Genomic DNA, 19,137 nt, shown 5'->3' on the forward strand with positions numbered 1-19,137 from the left:
ACCAACCTTCTTGAAATGCGCACTATGTTGCAGTCTCTTGCTAAGCCGTGGAGAGAGGATGAGGGATCATTCATATACTAGAGGGCAACAACCCCTGGGCTCCACTTGAATAGGGAGGATCTCTCCACCTGGACATTGGGGTGGTCTCCTGGAGGAGACAGTGTCCTGAGCTGAGTGTAGAAAGGTGTCTGGGAGTTATCCAAGTGGGGAGGGGGAAGGCCTTCCTGGTGGAGGAAGTGCGGTGAAGGGGTGGCTGAGGCAGGTGGGCCTTGAGAAGAAATAGGTGGGCTTGTCTGGCATGACCCACCATCTTCAGGAGCATCTCAAGGCTCCTGGCCATGCAGCTGTAGCCTTGCCAAGGAATTTAGTCTCTGTTCTCCTACCCATAGTCCACACTCCACAGAAGGTGGGGGTCCCAGGGATGGAGGCTGGAATGAGTCTTGCACTTCTGGGTTTGGAGTTTACAGCTGAATCCCTAACTTGTCTCAACTGTTTATTTACTAAAAAAAAAAAGGCTTTCCTGAGGAAAGAAAAGCTCAAGCCATTTTCATAAAAAGGTCCACTTCCTCCTCTGAGCCAAAGAGCAGGCTCCTTAGCATAGCCTGGTTCGTGGTCTGAGTGCAAATGAGTCAGTCCCCATTGCCCCCTCCAGAATCTAGGGTATGTCTTTAATTCATGGGACAATTGCTTGGCTTAAGGGATGGGGGCTTCCAGCCAGTAGGTCTGCCCCTGGCAGATCCACATCCTATAAATCTTCTCTAAGCCTGTTCCAGTGTTAGGTCTCTGCTTTTTCTTATCAAAAGGGACACAACGAGGGCAGACAGGAGTGAGACACAGAAGGAGTGGAAACACTTTCACGATGGCACCTGGTCAATAGTGAGTGCTTCTCCAAGCATATGAGGCTGATAGGAGCAGCTATGGAAATCTCTATGGTCAGTTCTAGGTTGTTTCATAGGCCAACCTCTCATCTTATTTTTTAATATTTAATTTTTAATTTAAACATTTTTTTTACTGTACCGGGGATCGAACTCAAGACCTTGTGCTTACCAAAAAGGTACAGTGCCACTGAGCTACACCCCTGCCCAACCTCTTATTTTAGAGGGGCTCAGGGAGAGATATCTTTTCCTAAGGTCATACAGGAAGCCAGGGACAGAACTCATGCTGAAGTTCTGATCTTGTGTTTGGCACTTGGCTTTTTTTTTTGTCTGGTAGGAACAGATAGATACAGGAGATCATGGAGCCTGGGCTTCTGGGCTCAGGTCTGAGGGGGCTATTTTCCTGGCAAGTGATTGTTTTCACACATGCAGAATTGTTTCTTTTCCTCCTTTTTTCCCTTATTGGGATGCTTGTCCACACCATGTCCACCCAGTCTCATCAGTTCTGTTTTTTGGGAGCAGAGTCTTAGAGCGGTACTGTCATCAACAAAGACCTCTACAGTTAGAGTTGCTGTGTCTGGGTTCTAGGTGAGCCCTGAGTCCAGAAGGAGCTGGCTCCTGTGATGCTGACCATGGGAGTGTATTGGCTGTGAGGTCTGGGCACTGGATGGATGGAATGTATTTCAGGGCCAGCTGGGTTCCCAGAAGGGTCAGGATCCTCTTCCTTAGGTAGGCCCTGGAGAAGACACCCAGGATGGTGATAAAGGAGGATGTTAAGAGGCCTGAGAGGTTTTCTTTCCTCAGACATCCTGGAAGCTGGGATGTATGCTTGCTAGGTAGCACAATAGGTTATGCACAGGTCCTTCTATCTGCTTTCCCAGAAACTCAGCCAGGGCCACTGAGTTCCTTCTAAGGGGTAACAGATGGACCTCAGTGAGGGCTTGGAAACAGCAGCAAATCTTCATATCATGAGCATGATCTGCAGCCGATGGTATTTAAATAGCAACAAGCCCCGATAGGGAAATGGCCCCTAAGGCTGCCCACCTCCCCTATACTAGGGGGTGGCTCGTTCCAAAGCAGGGCTTGGGAACATGGCCTTTGGAACTCTGGAATGTACCTCCTTTCTTATTTACCAACATCTGGGACACAGTAAGGTAGGTGGGCTGGTTCAGAACAGGTAGTATCCTGGGTCATTGGAAGTGGTGTGTGTGTGTATGGGGGGGGAGACACGTCTCACTTCTCAGTATCTCCAGTATTGGGTATAAAAGTTAAAGTTAAGAGCACAAAGTCTGGAATTCCAAGTCCAATTCAAATCCTGGCTCTGCCATTTATATGCCTCATGACCTTGGAGATACCCGCCCCCGTTTTTCTCTCTCTCTCCTTCTCAATTTCCTTACCTCTAACATGGGATATCTTGCCTGTGAGTATTCAATTCATGAGAATGCCGTCATCTAGCAAGAGTCTAATGACTGCTGGCTTTTGTTTGTGTTATTTTGCAAAACAACACTTGCTGTCATCTTGACTTATGTCTTTGGAGTGGGGTAGGTGGCAGCTCCATACGGGCTCACTGCTTTCAGTGCATTTCTGAAGAGTCCTGGGTCTGGGTGAGTTAAGTAGAGGGATGGCATAGTTTAGCAGAGAGAGCACAGACTTGCGGAGCCAGGTATATCTGGCTCCAAAGGAATGTGAAGTGACCTTACATCTCTACACCTCAGTTTCCCCATCTGTAAAATGGGGACAATTATAAGAATTAGATGAGAGAACATCACAAAACATCATGCAAACTCCCAGTTCATAGTTTGCAGGAACCAGTGATTCCTGAGTCCTGATCCATGAGTAAAGCAGGTTCACTCCCACTCGCAGTTCAGGATGGTTATGGCAGACCTAGCAATTCCATGTCTGAGGACACAGGCAGAGGAAGTGGTGTCAACATCTCAAAAGATATCTGTACTCCCATGTTCACCGTAGCATTGTTCACAACAGCCACGATATGGAAACAACCCACTTGTTCACCTAGGGATGAATAAAGAAAGAAAATGGGGCAGTCACTTAAAAATACACACATGCGTGTGAGTGCTATTTATCATTTAAAAAAGAAAAATGCTGCCATTTGTGACAACACAGGTGAGTTTGAAGGACATTAAGCTAAATAAAATAAGTTGGGCACTTTATGCTCTCATATATGGAATCTAAAAAAATGGAATGGAGAAACGGAGGTAGAAGGCTGGCTACCAGAGGTTCGCGCAAGAGGGAAACTGGGAGGAGTTGGTCCAAGGGTACCAAGTTGCAGTTACGTGCGATGAACAAGTTCTGGAGATATGGTGTACAGCATGGTAACTGAGGTTAGTAATACTATAGCATGCCTTGATGTTTGCCAAGAAACTAGGTCTTAAATATTCTTACCCATCCGGCCATTGTATAAAGGATGGATATGCTAATCAGCTTGAATGTGACAATCATTTCACCATGTATATGTACTAGTTATTTACTTATTTACTTTTGGATTTTTGAGACAGGGTCTCACTTGTATTCCAGGCTGACCTTGAACTCATTGCGTAGCCGAGGCTGGCCTTGAACTCACAGCGATCCTCCAGCCTCAGTCTCCTAAGTGCTGGGATCACCAGCATGTGCCACCAGGCCCAGCACTGTCTATTTAATTTAAACCGCCACAATTCCCCCCTTTAATATATATAACATTTCACTTATCAAAAGTGTGTTATAATCCCCTAAGGAATGGCTCTAATGGGATTGGAAAGTAGGATATTTCCTCTAACTGTGATGATGTGTCGCATGGTATTAAGAACAGGCTGTGAGCCCTTATGTATGGTACTTCATCAATTATACTTCATGTGATTCTCACAAAGGCCCTGTGGAGCACATGGTATCATTATCCCCACTTCAAAATGGGGGAGACTGAGGCACAGAGAAAGAGTAAGTGGCCTCCAAGAAGCCATCAGGGTGGGTTTTGCAAGGCTTTCCAGCCAAGCAGAGGCCGAGGCTTGCTTGGTGTGGGGACCTCTGCGCTTATGCAAATGGATGAGTGCTAATCGCTCTGCTAATGGGAAACACACGGGAAGATAGGATCTGTAGCAAAGCGGAAAGGCCTTCCTTCCACAAACTCAGGGCTTGGAGAGACCCCAGAGAAATCCGGGAAGATGATAAGGCAGTGCCCCAGAGCTCACAGCAGCCCTGTGGGCGGGTGGGTGGGGGAGGGGTTTCTGAAGCATCAGCATACTATGGGCTGCGGTCCAATAGTGACCGGCTATGTGTGGTTGACCTTGTGTCCAAAGCAGCTTGGACAGCAGGATTCCTCTTCCTGGGCTGGACCTCTTCACTGGGCAGCCGGGCCCAGAATTCCCAGCCCCTCCTCTTTGCTCCACCCTGTGGGGAGTTCTGGTGTCATTTACATGTTTGAAATCCTGCCTCTTGGAAGAGTTCAGCTACGATAAGCACTTGGACTCTGAAGCCAGATTGTCTGGGTTCGAATCTCATTTCTGCCACTTCCTAGTTATATGGCCTTGGGCATATTAGCCAACCTCTCTGTGCTGTAGTTTCCTCATCTGTAAACTGGGCATGTTATATAATGTTAATGATATGAGTGAATGAATCCATGTGAGGTACCTAGATGAATGGCTGAGGCTCAAGTACAGTGTTAGGTGGCAGTGATATTATTTTAGAAACTCTGACCAAGCGCTTCGCTTCCCTTGCTCATACCCTGTGCACACTGCCCACCTGTCCTCCAGGGCACTCTTTACATTACGGTCTATGTCTGGCCCTGCTCGTGCTCCAGTTCATCCCCCTCTGCCCCACCAACCTTGGCCACCCCCAAATGACCTGTTTTCCTGAATATGCCCTACTCTTGCCTCTGGGCCCTTGTGTATGCTGTTCCTTTGGCTCCCAGTTCTCCCTTTCACCCTCCCTTTTTGCGTCTGTCTGTTACCAAGAGAGCTCTATTTATGATGCCTGTCAGGTTTTGACAGCTACCCCTGAGTCTCCATGGCCTCCATGTCCCACTGTCCTCCTCCTTACCATTGTGCTGTGATTGACCAGGGTCTGTCTCCCAAATGGGCTGGACCACCTTCCTATGACCAATGAACAGAGCAAGTCCTGACCTAGAAAAGGTTTGACAGATGTTTGTTAAATGTCTCAAGAAGGGGCACAGACAATTACATCAGGCTGTCTTGAGGTCCACACAAGTTCTATAGGCGATGAAAAAGCTGAGCCCATGGAAGCTTAGGAGGTAGTAGAGGCTGGGGATGATTAGAGTTGGCTCTTGGGAAATGGGTGAGGCTTTGAGTCTTCACACACTACCTGTGAGCTGTGTGCCTTGGGATAAACTGCATAATCTGTCTGAACTTCAATTTCTTTCCTGGTAAGTGCAAATTATCAATAGACACTTGGGCAAGAAATAAGTAATGATGTATAGTGCTTCACACCATGTCTGGCACATAGTAGTGGCTACTGGATGGTGATCATCTACTTCATGACCACTGTGATCTGTGGCTGGACCTGCTGACCACAGATGCCACCTTTACTAGCATCCCCTGTGACCTGGAGGCAGCAACCAGATTTGGAAATCTGAATCCAGAGGTGGTAAGCTGTCTCTCTGGGACTGCCCAGGAATTTCAACCTCTCACAGTGTCAGCAAGGAAAAGCCACCTGGAAGTCTGCAATGCAGACAAGACCAGCTGGGCGCTGGACATTCATTCCCCTGTCTGCCTTGCTGAACCCCAGCCACTTCCAACCTCTCCTGGCACTTGGATTCTAAGGTTTGGTTCTTTGGGTTCTAGAGTTTTGTTACTCTGTCTCTGGGATTCTACTGCACCCAACCACATGATTAAAACTATGTTGGGTATAGAAAAATACCAGCATTCATTCATTCAGTCCATGTTTATTTACTACTTGCTAAATGGCTGGACTTTGGTGATACCAAGATTAAAGTGATACTGTGTACTTGCCTCAAGTTGCTCACAGTCTGGAGGGATGGGCCAAGATGTAAACAGGCAATTAAAGGCCAAGTTGTCAAGAACTGTGAAGGGGTCAGGGCTGAGACAGCACCAGGGGGCGTACCTTGAGCCTCTTCTCTACCTCAAGTTTCACACTAAGGGCTCTTTATGTGTGGAATCATTTAGTTCTTACAAGAACCCTGGAGATGTGAATGTGATACTCAACCAAATTAGTTTTCCATGGCTGCTCTAACAAATCACTATAATTCTTGTGGTTTAAAACAGCAGAAGTTTGGGCCGGGGATGTAGCTCAGTGGTACTGCACCTGCCTGGCAAGTGCAAGGTTCTGAGTTTGATTCCTTGTACCCCCCCTCCAAATAAAACAACAGAAGCTCATCATCTTATGATTTGGATGTCAGAGTCTAAACCAAGTCCCACTGGACTAGGGTCAAGATGGTGGATGGGCTGTTGAGGGGATAATGCACTCTCACCTTATTTCAGCTTTCAGGGACTGCTGGTGTTCCACGGCTCATGGTCCCTGCATACTCCAGTCTCTGCTTCTGCTATCACATCTCCCACTCACACGGTGACCTTCCTGCCTTCCTCTTCAGGGACCACTGTGATGACACAGGAGATAATCGGAATGATCCCCCATTTCAAGATCCTTAGCCAAATCATATCTGCTAAATCCCTTTAGTCTTACTGAGCATTGTATTCACAAGCTGTAGACAGGTTGTTACAGACATCTTGAGGGTGGGAACCACATTCAGCCTGCCATACTATCTTACAGATGAGAAAACTAGGGTTTATGAATAGTAAGGAATCTGCCTAAAGTCATCCAGCCAGGGACTGCTAGACCCAGCCTTCCCTGGTCTCAGGCCACAAGCTTTGAACGTTACTCAAACCAAGAAGCCTTCAGGTACAGGTGAACCTTGAACCAGGTTTTCAGGAATGAGTTGCAGTTATCAAAAGGTGTGTCCTGAGAGGAACAGGATGTGCAAAGCATGGTAGTGAGAACCATCACAGCCCTGGGTGTGTTTGAGGGCCATAAATGCTCAGCTTGGTTGGTGTGAGGCAAAGTGAGACAGCGCAGGTAGGCAGGCTTGGGATGGTGGAACAGGCTGCAATTGAACCTGAAAGATGGAAAGAGCTGCTGGAGGATGGTATCTGTGTGTCCTGTGGCAAATCTCTTCCTCTCACTGATCCTCCATTTATTTCCAGTATAGGGAAGTAATAGGTCACTCTTTTGCTGATGACTGAGAATCGGCCTTCCCTCTCCTCACTCTCTGATTGCTCTCGCACCACCTGGCCGGGTCCCACCCATCCCTGGGCTGAAGGAGGGCTGGATGAATTGCCCCCTCCCCCACTGCCAGGACAGCGACGGTTTCCAAATATCTGTCTGTTGAAATAATGTTCTCTGGGCACTGGGCCTCCCTCCCTCCTTCACATTCCTGGGCGAGTCTGCCTGTTTGGCTTGCTCAAACAAATATTGACTTTCTCTGTCCTTCTCGCTCTGGGTCTGTTTAAAAGGCATCAATCTTTGCCAGGGTGTGAGCTCCCTCTCCGTAACCTGTGGCCTCTGTGGGCCCATCCGGGCAGGGAGTGGTGGGGAGGGGCCCAAGGCTCTGGGGAGACCCCTCTCTTGCTTGGCTGCACTATAGAGGCTTTCATAGAAAGCTGTAGCTTTCCATGCTGTCACACATGAGTCCTAAGGGCCATTTAATGAATGTCTACTGCTGGGGCCCGGGGCTGTGGCTCATGGCATAAACCTCAAGACCCTTTGTACTCATTTTTCTAGACCTTGCAAGAACAAGGCAGGAGAATCATATGATCTCCTGTCAGGAAACTGCTGATTCTATCTCCTAAAATGTACTCATCATCAAACTAGGCATAGTGATACCACCTGTAGTCCCAGCTACTGCGGAGGCTGTGGTAAAAGGATTGCTTATCCCAGGAGTTCAAGGCCAGCCTTGGCAATATAGTGAGGCCTTGTCTCAAAAAAAAAGAACAAAAACCAAAAAGTATTATTCACCATTGTATCTGTCTATTTTCCATTGCTGCAACAAAATACCTGACAAAGACAACTTAGAGAAGGAAAGATTTGTTTTTAAAATTTTTATTAAAAAAAGTACAGAATGCTTCACAAATTTGTATGTCCTCCTCGCACAGAGGCCACGGTAATCTTCTCTATATTGTTCCAATTTTAGTGTATGTGCTGTTAAAGTGAAAGATTTATTTAGCTCAAAAAGATGTACTTTAGCTCAAGGTTTCAGAGGTTTCAATACACGGCTGGCCTGCTCCAAGAAAAAACATCATGGTGGAAGGATGTGGCAGGGAAAGCTGCTCACCTCAGCCAGCATGGAGAGCAAGGAAAGGGGAAGGAAGGGGGAGGTGGGGAGGGAAGGAGTGAGGACAGCATAGACCCTTCAAAGACATTCGCAGTGACTTACTTCTTCCAAGTGGGCCTCACCACCCAATAGCCCCCGCAGCTGTGAACTCATCAGTGGATTGGTCCTCATGATCCAGTGATCCCTGACTCTCAGCTCCACCTCTGGAATCAATTCCTGAATACATGAGTCTTTGGGGTACATTTCTTCTTAAAATTTTTTTATTGCTTGCAACATATATTCACATCCCCTTTCCTTGTTCCAAAAAGTCTGCCTTTACTTTATTCTTTTTTTATATTCTGGGTTTTTCCTGTAACAGAAACCATTCCATATTTAATGTTCTGTGTCTGACTTATTTCACTTAACATACTTGATGGTCTGAAGGTCCATTTTCCCGCAAATGACATGGATTCATTCTTCTTTATGGTTGAGTCAGATTCCATTGTGTATGTTTTACGTGTTCATCCATTGATAGCATGCACGTATCACTATGGTGTGATGTCTTTAACTCTTTTGAGAAGACATCAGGAAAGGTGTATTGCTGGATCAAGTGGAATTTCAATTTTTAATTTATGGGGGGCCTCCAATTTCCATCCTTCTGTTGTATCCAACAATGTAGAACTTCCCCAGCATTTGTGGTTTTTTTGTGTGATAGCCATTCTGACTAGAGTAAGGAAGATTCTCAAGAGTTTGAATTTGCATTTCCCTAATAGCTAAAGATGATGAACATTTTTCTTTTTCATGCACTCACTGACCATTTGTACTTTTTCTTTTGAGAAGTGTCTACTCAGCTCATTTACCTATTTTTTGATTGGGTTTTTGGCTTTTTGTGGATTTATTTTGAATTTTTTATATATTCTAAATATTAGTCTATTAGAAGAGTAGCTGGCAACCTTCCCCCCATTGAGTATAGATTGTCTCTTCACTCTGTTGATTGTGTCCTTTCTTCTGCAGAAGCTTTTTAACTTGATGTAGTCCCATTTGATTATTGGTATTAATTCTTGTACTACTGGAGTTCTGTTTAGGTATACTTCATATTTAAACCATAATAACCATCTATTCAGGGCCCTGGTCTCTTAGCTTTTTCTCACCACATCTATTTCCTTTCCACCTGGGAAGACTTGCATCTGCTGTCCCCTGTGCCTGGGACAATTTCCTTGGCTCAGACAGCCCTCTTCTGACCTCTTCGTAAAACATTTTTGCCCAAATGTCTCCTTTCCAGGCCTCAGATGGAACCCTGCTTTGTATCTCCTCTTCCTCCCCTGCACCACTCTTCCTCTCCTGCTTTATCTTTCTCCATGGTATATTTTAACTGTTTCTTTTGTTTTTTGACTCTCTGCAGGGCAGGGTTTTTTCTCTCCTATTCATGGCGGCTCAGAGCTAGAGGCATGGGTACCTAGAGCTGGGAACATGTGACCCCCATTTCATTGATGAGAGTTAGCGGGTTATTAGTGTAACAGTGATGTTTTCCATGCGCTTCACATAAGTAACCAGTGCTCACAACACCAATCCAGAAAGTCGATGTGGCTGGGGTTTGCAGGAGTCAACCCTGGCTAGCCATTTGAGGCAGGGATACTCTCTTCTGTCTCCAGCCCATCTCTCCCTCTGGATTATGCCAGCCATGGACACCAGGCTTCCCCTAGACCTTGCCTGATCTGGCCTGTGCCTCTGCTCTGTGTAGCCCCACATGCAGGTTGGTGAAAAGTCCCACTCTGGCTGGAAAGGGAGGAGCAGGGAAATGACCTTGTGCTGCCCACTGGGAAGGCTTCATCCTGAGAGGCTCTGAAGCCAGTGGTGCTCCTCAGATGGCTGGCAGCAGCAGCCTGCTGTTTAGATCTGCCTTACATAGCAAAGCAAGTAAGGGCACCTGGCTCTGCTCTTACTGAAAGTCGTGTGTGTATGTGCATGTGTGTGTGCATGGGAGTGTTTGCATGAAAAGTTTATTCTTGGGCTTGAGTTCTGACACTTGGCTGCTCAGGTTCCTCTCTGCTCGTGTTACCTGGAGATTCTCATACAGCTGTTGGGGCCTGTTGGTCCAAGGAAGCCAAAGCCCGGGCATCTGTGAGAGCGACTGCCATGTGAGGCCTGGTGCTGGTTACAGGAGAGACAGGTTGAGGATGGGTATCACAGAGGTCCGGTGCACTGCTGCTGCAATCAGATAGATCTTACCTTTTTTCTGCCTGCTGTGTGATTCTGGGTAAGTAACATGAACACTCTGAGTCTCAGTTTCCTAATCTGTAAAAGGGGAATAATGGTATCTACTCCAGATGTTCTTATGAGGATAAAATGCCCTAAAGGCCTGGGACATAATGGTGGATACCTCCATGTGGTTACAGGAAAGCAGGGGAGGTTCTCAGGGCTGGGTACTGAGCTGTCCCATGAGAAGCTCAAGGCTCAGGAGTGAACGGCCAGGCAGTGAGACAGTTGTTTCCAATACATGCAAGGCTCCTCACTTTCCATCTCAAGCATACCCTTCTGCTGAGGGTAATCAGGAGGGGCTTTGATGGTAGATGCCATGGATTAGGGCTGGGAGTAGTTTCCAGGCCTAGCCCTTGGCAGTGACTTTAGAGAGGAGGGTCTTTCAGAGAGGAGTGAGGGAGCAGGGAGGTGGGGGACCATAATTCACACCAGCCTCTGCTTTGGTGCTTGCCTTCTTTGCTTGGAGACCACAGTGGCTTGTCCAGATGTGGAAGAGGAATTGGTCCCTTAGCTCAGCAGTTGGAAAGGGGAATCTGAGTTCCAGTCCTGGCCAGCCACTGATGACTCTATATGTGAAGCAGAGTGTCCCTCTTCACCTATGTTATGCACCTGTCAATTGCGTGTATAGTGGATTAATTCCTACATTCACTAGTATTAGTCAGGTACCTACTGTGTATGAGGTGCTGGGATGGCAACAGAGTCAAGGGTCCAGCCTTGCAGAGCTTACATTCTAAAGGGAGAGAAAAATCCTCAGCAGTCAATACTGTGATGAACACTGCAATGGAGAGGTTCAGAGTGCTTCCAAACTGGGGACAGTGGGGGGAATCAGGGAAGGTATTCCTGAGACAGTGACCCCTTACTGAGGCTTGAAGAATACGTGGGAGTTGGTCATGCAAAGGGAAGGCAGACATGTATGTAAAGGCAAGGGGGCGCTCTAGAGAGAGGAGTTGTAGGTATAAAGGTTCTGGGGCAGAGAGAGCACAAGTGATCTACAAAGCTCTGCCACCCGAGGGCCCTGGCAAACCTTCCCCATCTCATTCGATTCATGGGAGTGCTTCTCATGCTGGATAAGGTGCTCACACTCACTTGGCTTCCCTGTGCTCTCTGCGGCCCCACAGATTGAAGAAGTAGGAAGAAGTAGGGAGGTGGTGGGGAGGGAAACTCTTTCATACCTTAAAGACCTTCTGCATCTCAGGTCCTTGCTTCCATTTCCCCCCTCCCATAATGCCATGTCTCATCATAGTCAGTATTTTCTTATTTCTTCTTTAGTCTCTTCTTCTGGCTCATTTCCTTCTTATCAAATGTACAAGGTTTTTGCTTTTATTTTCTAAAATTTCAAAAACTTTTGTGTGCATACTAAGTATTAAATTCATCTCACAAATGACTTTCCCTTCCAATCTTAGAGAACCAGGGTGTGTGTGTGTGCGTGCGCGCGTGCATGTGCTTATGTGTTCCATGAAATCATGACCTCCATGAGTACTGAGACTAGATAGGGGTCCTGGCAAGGTGGGTGAGAAGCAGTGATAAGAGGAAGTAATGGTGGTTACAGAGACTGAGAGCTGGAGAATTTAGCCTTTATCTCATTCTGGCTTTGAGAGTGGCTTTTGGATGGTGGGAGATGGGGACTTTGGAGAGAGAGGTCCTCCTAACCTTGAAGTTCCCATGACCCAGGAATGGCTATGATTTCACTCAGAACTACCTTGGGAAAGAGCAGGACTTGAGTTAGCTGGTTTCAAGCTACTGCTGCTGGTGCCTTGGAGTCAGACACCAAAGGAGAGCTGTGCTCAAAGGTCCCACTGGCACCAATGGACTGGGAGAAGCTGCAAGGAGCCCAATGTGCTCTTTACAAGGCCAAGAAGGCTGAGCACAGCCCCTGCGGCTGGTGTTCCAATAGCTCTGGGCTGTAAGCAGATGGCTCCCAGGGAGCTCATCCAGGAAGTTGAAGGTGAGAGAGATGTGTATTGCATAGCCTGTGACCTCTGCCTGTGCACAAGGAGCCTGTGGACAGGGAGGACCCACTGGGGATAATACAGGGATTTGTGTTAGAGACCTCTCAGACCTCCAAGTGTCTGAGGTGGATGAGGAACTGGAAGACGTGGGCTCTTCCAGTCTGGTGGGAAGGAAGGCAGTTCTTTGAGGTCTGTGGTGGGTTACAGAGCATACTGGAAGGAGAGGGTGCTAGCTTTTCTTCCAAGCTGCCTGAGTCCATTCTCTGTTGGTGGTGGCATTGTTTCAGGTCCTCACTGATCTGGATGGCCTCACTCAGCACAGATCCATTGAACTCAGTAGATCTGATCAGCTCAGCCCAGGAACAATACCTCCTTTCATCTGAATCCCATCTAGCTTTGCTCAATGAAACGTGCCTCACTCAATAGGACCCAAGTTGACACAACTCAGAAACTCAGCATAAACTCTCTCTCTACCCAGTTCAATGAAGCTCCGTTTAATTGAGTCTTGCTCAGGTTTATCTATGCCTACCCACCAGATCAGCCCAATCAAAGCCCAATCAAAGTCAGCCTACTGCATGTCTATTCAACTCAGTTAAAAACCGAAACCTTTTTATAGCACAGATACTTTCAACTTGATCCAACTCACTCCTCTCCACTAGACTTGACTTTAATCATACAACCCAGCCTATTTCAGCCCTGTTTGACTTCATTCGCCTAAACCTAGTATGGCTTAGCTCACCTTAGTCCAAGGCGTCTGGGCCATGGCTGGTCCTACATTTCATGGAATACTTCAGCCCAACCCAAAACAATGTAGTCCTGCTGAAATCAACCTAGTTTCACTCATGCTCAGCTAGTTTTGTAATTTTGACTTAATTCATCTCAAGCTACTGACTCTCCTTGGAATATGTACCCCGTGAGAGCATAAAGCAGTGTCTGATACATGCTCAGTAAACATTTATTAAATATAGTATCAGGGGTCGGGGATTTAGCTGCCACCTGCCTCACCTGTGCAAGGTCTGGAGGTTGTTCCTTGGAACCAAAAGATAAAGAAATAAATAATAAATAATTAAACTACTAAAAAAAAAATACACTACTGAATGAGCCCTTTCTGGCCCAGTATAACCCAACTCTACATCAATGCACTGGTCTTATTTTGATTGAATTCTATAGCTTTTCATAGATCAATGATCCAACCTGTGAACATTTCCTGTATGTATCTGGTCATACATACAACCAGAATTCTGGTGCTGGAGGTGTTGTAGTAGAAAGTTGACAAAGTGTCTACCCTGCTTGAGCTTACACAGCTAGAAGACAGAAATAAAATAAAAAATGTAAACAAATGTACATATGTGCTTACCTCTAGGCAGTGATAAATGCAGGATAGACAAATTCAGCTGAGTAACGGGGTAGAGAACAGTGAGGGGGGTGGATCAGTAGTGCTGGTAGCCACTAAGAACTATGGTGGCCATAAATAGCTTCCCTCAGAAGATGATATTTGAGCAGAGAACTGCACAAAGTGACGCGAGAGTTCTAATGATGTAGGCAAAGGCACTGAGGCAGCAACAAGGCAGGTGTGTTCAAGGATCGAGAAGGCCCGCAAGACCCCAGAGACTCGTTTAAGTTGGGCTCTCCTGCTAGTCTCTTAGCTTTGAGTGGGTCAATGTGGTCTTGTACACAGCTGTGTTGCCCACATCTGGCACATGATAATATGCAGTAGGCACTTACATAGACCTGCGTTCTCAGTGAATGGATGGGTGCAACTGAGCATAACATGAAGTGGTTTAAACCTAATCACTTCCATTAAACTTCACACATTTTAATTCAGCTCAGCTTTGACAAAGTTTCTTTGGGTCTTGTAACTTGTGGAGAGCAGGCTGAGATTCTACGACCTGAAGAATACAAGACTTTTCATCCTCCTGAGCTTCGGTAAACTCCTCCATTATATGGCAGCACCTGCCGTGCCCACTTCTGTGGGTGTTGTGGGGACCAAGTGAGATTCTGAATATGGAAGAGCTTGGTAGGCTCTAGTAAAGTTTCAGGGCAACCTTTCTATTCTTGGATCTGTGGGCAGGGGGATGGGCAGGTAATGGTCACATCTGTTCGTGATGTCCTGCAAATCTGTGGTTCTACAAGAATATCCAAGACCCAACTCTGAGCAAGTCCCACCCTGGTTTAAAACACTTCCAGGAGTGTCCAGGGAGTCAGAGACAAAGTACAGAGTCCTCTCCATGGTACACAGGCCTGATGGTCTGTCCTCACCACCCACTGCAGTCTCCTCCCTCCCCACTTAGTCCCCTTGTTTCCCAGCCAGGCTCTCCTGTGTGCCCTCTGCAGATTTCTTTTGTTGCCTCTGGGTCTCTGCACCTCTGGTTCTCTTAGCCCAGACTCCAACTCCTTCCTGATTTTCTTTTCTTTTTAAAAATCTTGCGTAGTTGCAGCAAGTTTATTAAATTGCTGTCCTTATGGCCATTCATTATCCTTATTTTTCCTGCCGGGCCTTGCTCTTGGTTTGTCCTGATTTTCCTGTCCCTTCATTTCCCTCTTCCTTATAGGTCCCCACTCTAATGTGTTTAGTGTATGACCTTGAAAATACACGTTTCTTTGAAAAATATAGAGTGTTGTTTTCTTTATGTATGTCTTTAATTTATGTAACTGGCATTTTGCTTTAGCACCTTCTGTTTCTGATTTTTTCTCACTAGCACATGTTTTAGGATCTATATCACGCATGTCCCTCTAGAGTCTAGTGCATGTCCTCTAACTGCACATGCACCATACATATACATTGTATTTTTCTTCCTTGATTAGTGCCCTAATGAGCATTCTTGAACCTTCCCTTCAAGGCACGGGGTTTCTTGTGCATACTCATGTGGAACATTGCTTAGGGGGCTCTGAGTCAGGCCTGGGTTTAATTGCTCTTAGTCCTGTACCCCAGCAAGGCACCAGGCTGGCCACACACCCACCTCAGTCCTCACCAGATTTTACATGGATAGTCTGATGGGTGCAGAGTGGCATCTCACCATGTTAACTGCACAGCTCTGATTCCAGTGAGGCTGTGTCACATTCAGCCCAAGTGCTCTTTGGCTATTTCTTTAGCTGGGTTCAGCTGCTGGTCCTTCAGGCCTTCCCTGGAAGCCTCTTGCCCCACCCCCACTTTGGCTGTGTTCCGTGGGACCCCTGCACTCCCTGTGGGGATAGAATTTATCCTTGCTTGTTGCCCTAGCTATCTCCCCTCGGACTGTGGGGTCTTGCAGGGTAACTCTTCTTGCCTGGTTCAGTGAATATGGCAGCCCCTGACTGACTTGGAGAATGAGCATTAAGTGATATAAATGATTCTGGGTCAGAATCAATGCTATAATTTGGAAGGGCAGAAGGGTCAGGCTGGCAGGGGGCAGTGTGAGCCAGGCAGAGGGCTGGGAGATTTGTACCTGGAAAGGACGAGGAACAAGAGAAGACCGTGTTACTAGATTCAGAGTTTATGGCTGAGCTACAGACAAACCTAGTAGGAGAACCCACCACCTTGGGGTTTTGTTTGCTAGGGCTTGTTGGAGTTGCCAACCCTGGGGTGGTCAGCCTGGGTGAGCACGCAGACCTAACTAAGAGCAGAGAGCAGCCCAGATACCTTTGGAATTTGGTATTTATGGCTTTCTCAGTAGTCTTGACCAATTATCAGCTTCTACCTTATTTAATCAAGGTGCTCACTTTCTCTTGCCCTCTCTAACTTGAGTCCAAGATGTGTCTTTCTAACCCACTCTTAGCCTTTATCTCAGGGCCAAAAGCTGATGGAGTTGGTGGCCTGGCTGTGGGCTCCACGCCAGTCTAGCATCAAAAGCCCTAGCAGCGACTTGCAGCTGCATCTGTGGCTGCTTCTCTGAAGGGCTCTCAGTGGCGGCCCACTGCCCAGCCTGTGGCTGAGGTAATCCCACCAGCGTCTGCTCCCTTCTCTTCTGCTCCCTCTTTTCCTTCCACATGGCTTGGCAGAGGCTGAAAGGCAGAAGATCACAGGCATGCAGTACAAGCCCGCCAACCAGCATGAAACCCCAGGCTTGTCTTTTTCCACCCTCTGCCTCTACTTAGTTTTTCCTTTCTCTGAGGAGCTGGGTTCCCAACATCTCCTTCTTTCCCAGGATCAATCAGTTGGCAGGGTGCTATGGGATACAAATTTGTATTCAATCAGGCCCATGGTGACCATCATAAGCAGGACCCATGCTTCTATACCCAAGCCCAGGCTCCAATCTGTGTAAAAGGCTTGGGGTTTACAAAACTCAGTGGACTAGAACATAACTTTTAATAGCACATTTGAACAGCATTTAATGAGGTTTTAAAAACAGAACTATAAAGTGGTTTTCCTGTAAGGGCTATTATTAATCGTAAGAATAATCATAGCAGTCTAGCTCATCTGCCCAGCATGTTCCAGTATTCAAAACGTTTTCACATTCGTCATCCCACCGGACACCCTTCACTCTCCTGGGAGGTCAGCAGGTCTGACATCTCTTTCAGAGCCGAGAAATGTACTTCTCAAATATCCAAGTGCACGTACGACACTTGGGATCTCGTCAAACTGTGGATTCTGATTCAGTAGGTCTGGCTTGGCCTGGGATTCTGCATGTCTGATGAGATCCCAGGTTAAGCTGAGTTATACATTCATGGACCACACTGGAGTAATGAAAATGAATAATTCAAAATACTTAAATTCAGACAGGTGAAGTAGCAAATCTAAGTAGGCATAAGTATATAAACGCTAGAATTCTTTTCTTCCCTTCTTTCTTCCTTCTTATCTTCCTTTCTTCCTTCAACAAACGGCAGCCAAGAACTATGTGCTAGACATGGTTCTAGGTGACATTAAGCATATGTAATAGGATAAGACATGATACTGATCGATCAGACCATCAGATGGCCAGCTATGGCATTCACTGGGCATTAGTGCTTTAGTTGTGGGGAAAGGCATGTTCAGAAGTCTCAGGGGAGAGTTCGGGTGACCAGGTAGCTGGGAGGTAATGGGGGTTTTAGTAACAAAGCCTGTTAATAATCTGTTCCAGTTACACAAAAGTCCTGGGCACAGTGGGTACAGAGGAGTATCACAAAGAGCTTTAGGCCTTGACCGGCTCTGTGCAGCTTGGGACACAGACTTAGACGAAAGAGGCTGGAGAGGCACCCTGGTAGCCTTGTGAACTGCACACATGCACAACACTGCATTTTGTGTATGACTCCTTCACTGCACCTCATGCAAAGAAGACACCCCATAAATGTTTTTTTTTTCTTTCAAGGAATGAAAGACTGGATAAGCCTCGGGGTGTCCAAATGAGGAAGTGGTTGGTTGTACCTGGGGTGTACGGAGGCAGGAGGAGCCATCAAGGACAGCTTCCCAGAGGAGGTCATGCTGGAAGTGGTTTTAAAGATCAGGAGGAGTTTGCCAGGCAAAAGGATGGGGATGGGGAAGTGTGGAGCAGGGGGTCCTGGTGAACCCCTCTGCCACTTTAGCGCAGGCCGATGTCAGTTCTGTCCTGTATTCTGAATGCTGGATCTCCATTCAAAGCTCCCCTCTTCTCCAAGGTGCTTGGGGCCATTGGATATGGCTCTCCTGGCTCCCTAGGAAGTCACACAGGAAGAGACGGGGGGCTCCTCTTAGAGGATGACTCAGGCCTGCTCAGCACCCTTGGGTCAGGGAGGGCTTGGGAAGGAATCTCCCCAGCGAATGACTCAGGTGGTCCCCTCCAGGAACTCCCAGCTGAGCTTTTGCAGATTTAGCCACACAGGACAATGTCAATGCCAACCACCTGTGAAGTCCCACCCCCACACTCTCACCCCACGGTTCCTAGAGCAACCTCTTACTGCCTTCTCTGTTTCTACTTTCTGTGTTTTGCTATGGGATTCTAAGCCTGGGCATGTGTTAATCTCCATTTTACAAATGTGGAGACTAAGGTTTTGAGAGAGGGCCTGTTTGGGCAAAGGACATAGGAACAATTAGAATGCAAGCTCTGGTTCTGGCTGGGTTCAGTAACTTGTCTAAGACAATCAATCAGCCAATCAGTTGATCAAGAATTCCATCAATCAACAAATATTTTTTGACTGCTTACTGTGTGCCAGACTCTGTTCCAGGTGCTGGGGATTCTCTAGTGAATGACGGGCAAATTCTGTGTCCTCATGAAACACCTCTTTAGTCAAGGGTGGAAGGGATGAACAATTAAAAGCAAAATATAGTATGACAGAGGGTGGCTATGCGTCTTAGTCACTTGTCATTGGGACAAGAAACCACAACTTAAAGGAGGAGAGATTTGTTTTAGTTCACAGTGTCAGTCCACGATGTCTAGCTCCAAGGCAGGAACAGCATGGTGGAAGGGCCTGGGTGGAGGAAGCTACTCATTCCATGGCAGCCAGGAAGCAGAGAGAGCCGGGAGAAGCTGGGGAGGGAGATATGCCCTTCCAGGTCACACCCAGTGACCCACCTTTTCCCAGAAATCCCCATCTCCTAACAGCACAATCAGCTCTAACTCTTCAATGGATTAATGGACTGATGATTGCATCACCCCAAGATCCAATCACCTTCCAAAAGCCCCACTTCTGAACATGTGTGGCTTTTGGGGGGCAGTCTAGATCTAAACGCAACACTGTATTATGGGGAAAAGTTAAGCAGGGAGGGAGGAGAGTGAATGTCAAGGGGCTATTTGCAATCTTAAGAGGAGTAGTAGGGGCTGCCTCCCTGAAAAGATGACTTTTGAATACAGACTTGAAGAAGATGATAGGGCAACATTTACTGGTATGTAGAGGAAAAGAAAGAAGTACA

At 47.0% G+C, this 19,137-nt stretch overlaps 1 long non-coding RNA gene and 1 other non-coding gene across 3 annotated transcripts in view; both read right to left on the reverse strand.

The window, feature by feature from the left end:
* Positions 1 to 1,022: 1,022 nt before the first annotated feature.
* LOC117287339 overlaps positions 1,023 to 19,137 on the reverse strand; it is a 30,437-nt gene continuing 12,322 nt past the window's right edge. Inside the window, exons 3-5 of one of the 2 annotated variants that reach the window (XR_004518591.1) lie at positions 6,313 to 6,438; positions 4,905 to 4,987; positions 1,023 to 2,888 (exon numbers count right to left, since the gene is read on the reverse strand). This is a non-coding gene — a long non-coding RNA (uncharacterized LOC117287339). Of the gene's footprint in view, positions 2,889 to 4,904; positions 4,988 to 6,312; positions 6,439 to 9,148; positions 17,943 to 19,137 lie in introns of those variants that run through there. The other variant, XR_004518592.1, reaches the window with a different exon arrangement.
* Positions 7,946 to 8,048, reverse strand: LOC117287390. Its single transcript, XR_004518713.1, has one exon. It is a non-coding gene; the product is annotated as a U6 spliceosomal RNA (small nuclear RNA).

Source organism: Fukomys damarensis, unplaced genomic scaffold (assembly GCF_012274545.1).
Source record: "Fukomys damarensis isolate Sample0158 unplaced genomic scaffold, DMR_v1.0_HiC HiC_scaffold_23, whole genome shotgun sequence".
Classification (NCBI taxonomy): Eukaryota; Metazoa; Chordata; class Mammalia; order Rodentia; family Bathyergidae; genus Fukomys; species Fukomys damarensis.